This window comes from Aptenodytes forsteri, unplaced genomic scaffold, assembly GCF_000699145.1.
Source record: "Aptenodytes forsteri isolate BGI_AS27 unplaced genomic scaffold, ASM69914v1 Scaffold83, whole genome shotgun sequence".
Lineage (NCBI taxonomy): Eukaryota > Metazoa > Chordata > Aves > Sphenisciformes > Spheniscidae > Aptenodytes > Aptenodytes forsteri.
This window is the reverse complement of record NW_008795371.1, coordinates 1860021-1867335: the sequence shown is the minus strand read 5'-3', so window position 1 is coordinate 1867335 and position 7315 is coordinate 1860021. Positions and strand designations below refer to the sequence as shown.

At 38.0% G+C, this 7315-nt stretch overlaps 1 protein-coding gene across 3 annotated transcripts in view; it reads left to right on the top strand.

The window, feature by feature from the left end:
- The first annotated feature begins 3383 nt into the window (after window positions 1-3383).
- The window catches only part of RNF111 (ring finger protein 111), a 54424-nt gene continuing 50492 nt past the window's right edge, over window positions 3384-7315 (top strand). The window contains exon 1 of one of the 3 annotated variants that reach the window (XM_009280346.2): window positions 3384-3568. The gene's annotated coding sequence lies outside the window, so the exon portion shown is untranslated. The remainder of the gene's footprint in view (window positions 3569-7315) is intronic. The other 2 variants (XM_009280344.2, XM_009280345.2) reach the window with 2 other exon arrangements.

Genomic DNA, 7315 nt, shown 5'->3' with positions numbered 1-7315 from the left:
CCAGTGCCTCATTGAAGCACAAAGCAGTATCTTCACTGCGGGAAGCCGCAGCACTCTTTTGGGTTTTGTTTCCTTGAAAATTTGTCACAAATTTTCCCTTACGGAAATGAGTTTTATTTGTGTGCGTAATAGGGTTTGTTACAACGTCATTTGTTTTGTTGCAAAGCTGGCATTCTGTTTCTTAACCCATATTAAAAAAAATCATTGTCAGATGTTTTTTGTCCGATAAACAAGGAAGCAACGTTCATTTGGAAATGTAGGCCGGGATCTTCAGCGGTGCATGGGTTTGTAACTCTTATTGAAATGGACAGGTGTTAAGGATCTATGTACTTTTTTAAGTGTCTTGTGTTTTGGTGATTAGGGCTGAGCATACATTCGTGGAATTTTTGTTTTGTTTGAGTAAGCTTTTCCATGGCTTGAAATGGTTTTGTGAAATCTTTAGCAAGGCCTGCGTGCTTTAGCTGATTAAATGATACCCTTAATTCCTGATACTCGGGTACTCCTCCAAAAGAAGGCATAATGCAGGAGGTAAGATCTTGCTGTAACAGCCCAACTTTATTTGATTTTAACGCAGTTACTTCAGAAACAAATATTTGACAAAAAAGATAAGAATTGACTGCTCAGCATGGAGACCTAGGTAGCATTTGTCATGGTGGAATATCTGTATTATAAACTAATAAAGAAAAACGAGGTTTTCAGGTGGTGAAATAAGGCCTTACATTGTCTTTGTTGTAACCAGTGAAAAATTCCAAAGTTAGATTAATTCTGGATGCTTAGTAGAAATATTTTTGAGGAAAATTAGTATTTAAAGAATTGGAATATTTTGCTAGTCTTAAAAACAGAAATTAAAGCTGCTAATAGTTCACATACCTGTAGTCCTTGCTATCAAAGTAGTTTTCCACCAGTTCAAATGTTTTTACTCTTTTTTTTTTTTTGATAGAGGGACTACCTGAGGCAAAAAAACCCCAAACAACTAAAAACCTGTTAGCCAACATTATCACCAATTCAGATTTGTACTCTTGCTGATGTGCAAGGGTTGATAGGGAAAGATGTGATCTTGGTTCATTTGATAAAGTGAACATCTGGTCACCTGTCTCATACTGTCATCCACGGTATAAAATGACCTACTGAATTCATAAGACAGGAAAGGCTGCGTGCACATTTTGCATTTCACTTTACTTAAGTAAAAGTGTGTAAGACACCAAGCTTCCTGTTTTAAAACTCTTGAAGTCTTGCATATTTAAACATCTGTTTATTTTTATTGATGGTTGAAGCCCTGGCAGCTACAGCGGTGGTTGTGTCTAGTATTGGGAGCCCGGGGGTGAACAACAGCTCTTAGTATTCATGCGTATTTCACGTGTCCTTTCAAAATCTGGATGGGAACATTCTGACCTTTCAGAACTGTGTCTTTTATGAAGCAATGGCTTTTGTAAAAGTGTATTATTAAGAGTGTATCTTAATATATCTGTGACTTGCACTTTATCTTCAAATTAATAACTTTGTAGACCTACATAACCAGATCAGTGATAACTCCTTGTCTTTCAGTGGAGGTGGCCATGTTGCAATAACATTTAGCTGACAGCAGTTACTGCCTTTTTTCCCCAGATGAAGAATCTTTCATTTCAGTTGTTTATACTTCCTCTAATGGTGAGGACATTCTTTTGAGAAGATACAGGTAATAGCGCCCCCCTCCCTAGCTGATGAACTATGGAGGCTTAGATGTCAGGCAGTTGAATAAATGGGGAAAAAATTGCTTGGGGGGGATGGGACAGGGAACAGGATGATTTAATTCACATGTAAACAATGGGGATAGTATAGAGAGATGGATTTGCCATAGGCAGATGTTGTCTAAAGATTTCCCCACAGGTTTACTAATGTGCAACCTCCTTTAGGTCAGTTTTATCACCAGATCTGTAGTGCTTTAGCTGTTTGCATGTCAGTGAGGTTGAGAAGAGATTCAGAAACATGTATATTGAGTAATGTTGTATGGGACACATGTACAACATAAGGATGGGATAATTTCTCCCAGTCGTAGTCTCTTAAGTTTTGTCAGTGTAAGTTACAGTGATCAGCTGCTTCCAAAGTCTACAGTGCTCTTAAAAGAAACATAAAATGTATCCGCGGCCAAAGTGTTATGCTAGTGAACTTCCTTCAGGCTTAAGTTTAGATTAGTGTTTTTCTTGGTGGGCTGATGTCAAGCCTAACAGAGACCCCTAATGGAGCAGAGGGGAAGGAAGAAAGGAAAACATTTCTTTCACTAACCCAAAATTTTGCTAACAAGATTTTTTTTTTTCCTGTTTTATATGTTTTATATAGTTTATGCTATTTAGAAAAGTAACTACTGTGAATTAAAGTGATGTCTTCCTTATTAAGTGTTTACCAAGTGAAATCTGAGAAGGCTAGTTCAAGACTTTACTAGCAAAAGAGTTCCTTCTGTATTTTTTTTGCCAGTAAAGTACAGTCCTAATACTTGGCTACTGTCAAGTAAAATGTTTGATTTTACCCACTGCCACTTGGCTCTACTGGGTGAAGAGTGGAGAAGTCTGCTGCACTGTCCTTCCCTCTTAAACTGGTAGATCTACTCAGTTTAGTATCTGAAAAATCCCCTACTTCTCACAGGTTTCCTGAAGAACAGCATAAAACTGTCCTAATGGTTAATTTCATAGTTCTCACTTGCAAGGTTCTTGTTAGCAGTTGTGGCAAAGATCATGTCTTTCTTTGCTCCTCAAAGCTTTGTCAGGAAGTGTTTGCAAAATGACACTGCATAAGAACAGTTGCACATACCTCAAAGGTCAAAACTGCCATGGGGACTAAGAAATAATTTTTTAAAATTATTTTTTATGGCTATGTAACTCAGAACTTCCCTAGCTGTCTCTGGAAACAATACTCTTAAACTTGGTTGAAGCAGAATTCCTAGTTAAGATCTTAAGCTCCAATAAAAAAGTGTATTTTGTCATTCTTTTATAAAGCTACAACTCCTTATCCCCAAGTTCATTGCTGTTATGTTTGTCTTGGAGTTCACTGAAGCCAAAACATTCCTGATTGCCAAATCATAATGCTTATGTCTTAAAACCATGATTTACATAGTGTTAATGTAGCTAACTGAGTTTAAGCCTAGGACAGAGCAAAGACATGTCTAGACTGAAGAATGTGCTTGTGAACACCATGTTTGTCAAATCCACCTGCTTGCATCCATTGTGCAAAGCCAAACAGATTCCTCACCCAGGTGGGTATGTGCATGCTAATGCTTCACTGATGCTTGATTGGTGCTAGGATTTCTATGGGTGCCTTATGGTCTTGGACTGATTCGTAGTGTATTGCGGGAGGACTAACATGTTGTTCGTAGGACTCTCTGCAGAATTGCTCTTATCCTGCCAACTCATCTAGCTGAGGCACTTCCAGCTGCGCATGCTCCGTGCGTTCTGTCTATTCCAGCTGGAGCCAGGCCATAGATCCAGTCCTAGGGAAGAGCTCTTCTGTTTGTAGCTGTCCTGTGCTGGATCCTGCTAGAAGATGTGAGAGACAGACAAGACACTTTCAATAGTCTCTCCATAAGAATACAGTGGTGGTAAGTCTCAGAGGTGAATGATAACATGGCATAATAGAGGCATTCTGTAGCTATTCTATAGGTGGCCTGACATTTCTGTTGCAAGATAATTGCTTTACTGCTCTGAATTGACTTACGCATGAGGAAACAAACCTTGAATGTCTCAGTGGAAATTTTTTCAGATATAAAATTAAGGAGACTTTGTTGGTCCAGAGGATGGATACTGTTGGTTACGGTACTTTACAGTACAGTTACTGTGGTCTGACTTATCTTCGAGATGGCTTTGCAAAGGTTAGTAAGAGTAGTACTGTCCTTGAAATAACATTGTTTCACTTTTAAGAGTAGACTTTCCAAGCCAGTGGTGGTTCCTAGAATTGGCTGCAAGGAGTGAGTAAGCCTTCCTGCATTGCTGTGGCTCATGGAACTGTAGCACCCCTCTGCAAAGCACAGGCAAACTCTTCTCTCTCGGCTGGATGTAATGGAGTGTCTTTGGGAGACTGTAGGCAAGAACCTGTCTCCAGAACATTATCATGCAGTTAGTAGCTAATACTATGCACGTTATTCTGAAATACTGTACCTTTCTGTAGGGCAAAAGATAAGTATTCTGCTCAGAGAATTCTCAGATAATTTTGTCATTCAAAAATCGGAGTATCTGTCATCACTGTGGCTGCATTAAAGCAAACAAAGGAAATTGAGAGTGGTTTGTAATGGTATTTCATATTCTCCTGTGAATAAAGATGTGTTTGATGCTACATAATATCAAAGAAAACATAATAGAGTTTCAGATTACCTTCTGATTGTTGCTGTTTATATTATAAAGAAGCATAGATCTTTAACTATCAATTGCTTTATTTTCTGGCAAAGACTAGAAGACCAATATATAGTATGCTAAAATTTAGTAGTTAAAACAAGCTTTAAAAGAGCACTGTTTGTCTCATGAAGTGGTGAAAATGAAGAACAACCAAAAGTGAAGAACAGTGCAATAAAGTTTCGAAATCTGATTGCACTTGTTTTGCTGATAGTGGAACTGAATATTGGGTATTTGTGTTCTTGCTACTTACTTTGCATTGTACAAGTTGTCCCTGCTTGATAGGATTGAAATTAATAGAACATGACTGCCCCTTTTGGGCTAACAAGTGGGGTTTTTTTTGTGAACTGCTCAGCGAGTTCTTTATTTTTGTTGGAGCAGGGCATGATAGCGCTGAGATTCGATCTTCCTGGGATTGTGTTGGGGGTGCAGCTTCTCAAATGGCTCCAGGTCCTCTGTCAATCTCCATTGCGTCACGGTCATGCATGAATCAGTCTTGTTTGTCTCTCTGCCCTTGAGAAAGGGAAGTAGTAGTGCTTAGGTTATCTCACTTTTGCTGAAGGTCTTGTACGAATTTTATAAGCTTTTTCATTATCCTATTTCTTGGTGTCTTGATTCATCTGATGGAAGAGCCTTGCCAAAAGAATAAAAATATATCTTTTTAGTGAGAGGAAAGAAATGACTGTTGGTGTTCCAAAATACAGCTTGTGCGATACTTTCATTCACTGGTCCATTCTTTGAGCTCTTGATAGTCATGTTTGCCAGTTCAAAAAAAGTACTGTGGTAGGAATAGTATACACAAAGTAAGATTTCTTTGTGCATACCAGACTTCAACTGAGGTTTTCTCATGAAGATAACGGTACCAGTATTAGCTTGTAAGAGTAAAAATAATGTTAAAAGTAAAATCTGATAAAAGCCAGATATTAGGGAAGGGAATTAATTTTAAAAGTTAATCGTGAGTTCAGTGAACATATGCAAAGAAAATAAGAGTTAGGACTGAATAAAGGAACTACAAATGCAAGTGATAGAAACTTCCTTTCTGAGACGATCTTAAATATTCTGTTGACTGATACCATTCTATATATGGGCACTTGGGGTGGGTACATAAATGGTCTAAGATAGCACAGCATTTTTATGGAAGTGGAATTGCTGTGTTCTTTCTGAGATTATGACAACAATATGTTCCACAAGCTCTTGGTAGTCTTGAGAGCTGTCTCATTGGGAACAATTTTTGTCTGCACTGGCCTCTAGGCTCAACCCAACTAGACACCCAAGTTGCCTGTAAGTGTGCTTAGGGTCTGGGTGCTGGAGAGTGCATCAGACAAGAGGGAAATTACTGTGTTTGTAATGAGAGAGGGGCAGGAAATGGAAGATGGGGAAAATGAGGAAATAGACTACTAACTGCTTTGTAAATGAAGCTTTTTTATTTGCTGCTTTTCATCAAGTTGGCTAGAAGTCTAGATATTTGCTGAATAAATTATTTGGCTAGCTGGGTCTAGGTGTGTGTATTACACCAACAGGACAGAGACCAGTAATTTGGGGTTATGTAAGAAGCATGTACTTAAGATAGGCATTTTCTCCAAAGTGGTTGGCTGGTCATGTGTCAAAGCACTGTGTACTTACTGTAGCCAAGCTTGAGAGAATTGATCAAGGTGCTTTTTGACACCTAAAAAGGAGATTGTTTCTTGATGGTGAAGGGAGTTGACTATATTTTAAAATGTAACTGAAAATACATTTTCAAAGTAATGATATATTAGATTACATGTATTCATCAACCAAGTTTACACCAAAAATTTCAGTTAATGTTGTGTAATGAACCATTTCACTGTTTTATAGTGCTTTAATGCTATCATACTTTTTGATTGCTAGTAATGGAATTAATTCTTAATGACAAAATACTTTGCTCGATCTTAAAGCTCAAATGTGTTCTGCTTTTATATGTGATCATAAACTTTGCTGTAAAGATCTCAAACTTTGAGCTTGTTTTTAGGCTTAGCAATTTTGAGGGACTTCCCCACTTTGCATGAATTTTCTTGCACTGCTGTATGTCTTGGTGTGATTAATATCAAAGATCTTTAATTTGTGACATGAATGGATAAAAGTCATGTACACTTCATGATTCTGAATCGAGTCATACACTTTAGAGGGGAACTTAGAATAACTGTAGTTTTCAGGTAGCTGTCTTAACAGCTCTTCATTCAGTCTTTACTTAAAATGACTTAAAAGAAGATACTACCCCATTTTTCCTCTCCAAGTTTTGATTCTGTAAATTAATAGGCAAATGTTTTGATTAGGAAGGAGGAGCACTAATGCTGATTGAGCTTACTGCATCTTGCTGCTTTTTAAAAAAGCTTCTGAGGACTACTTTTAATTAGAGAGAGATTTTGTAGGATCTTCTAAATGTTTAACAGCAGATGATCTCATTCTAATGAGTCTTAATTATTTGCCCAATATTTTTGCAGTCCCTCTTAAACTTTGTCTTTTGTGTAAAAGCGTTGGACTTAGATGTAGCATGGGTATTTCTTATGCCTAACCACTGAAAATACTTACAATGGATTGGAATCTAGTTAAGTGGTAAGCTCTTCTTCCAGCTTCTGTCTTTTTTGGTCAAATCTTTTGTTCGAAGGTTTGTAACAGCATTTCTAAATAGTGAAGGAATGGATTATTTGTCATTGTTGATTGCTGCCATTCACTTAAATATACTCATGTTTCAGCTGTTGTGTAATTTTTGATTGGAAGCCAGCAGCTCTCCCATGAGTAAGCAGTCCTTCAGGCTCTGTATTGGTTAGCAAAAATGAAGAGTTCTTGATTAAAAAGGGGAAAAAGGAAGACCCGGGGAACTACAGGCCAGTCAGTCTCACGTCTGTGCCTGGGAACATCATGGAACAGATCCTCCTGGAAGCTATGCTAAGGCACATGGAGGACAGGGAGGTGATTCAAGACAGCCAGCATGGCTTCAC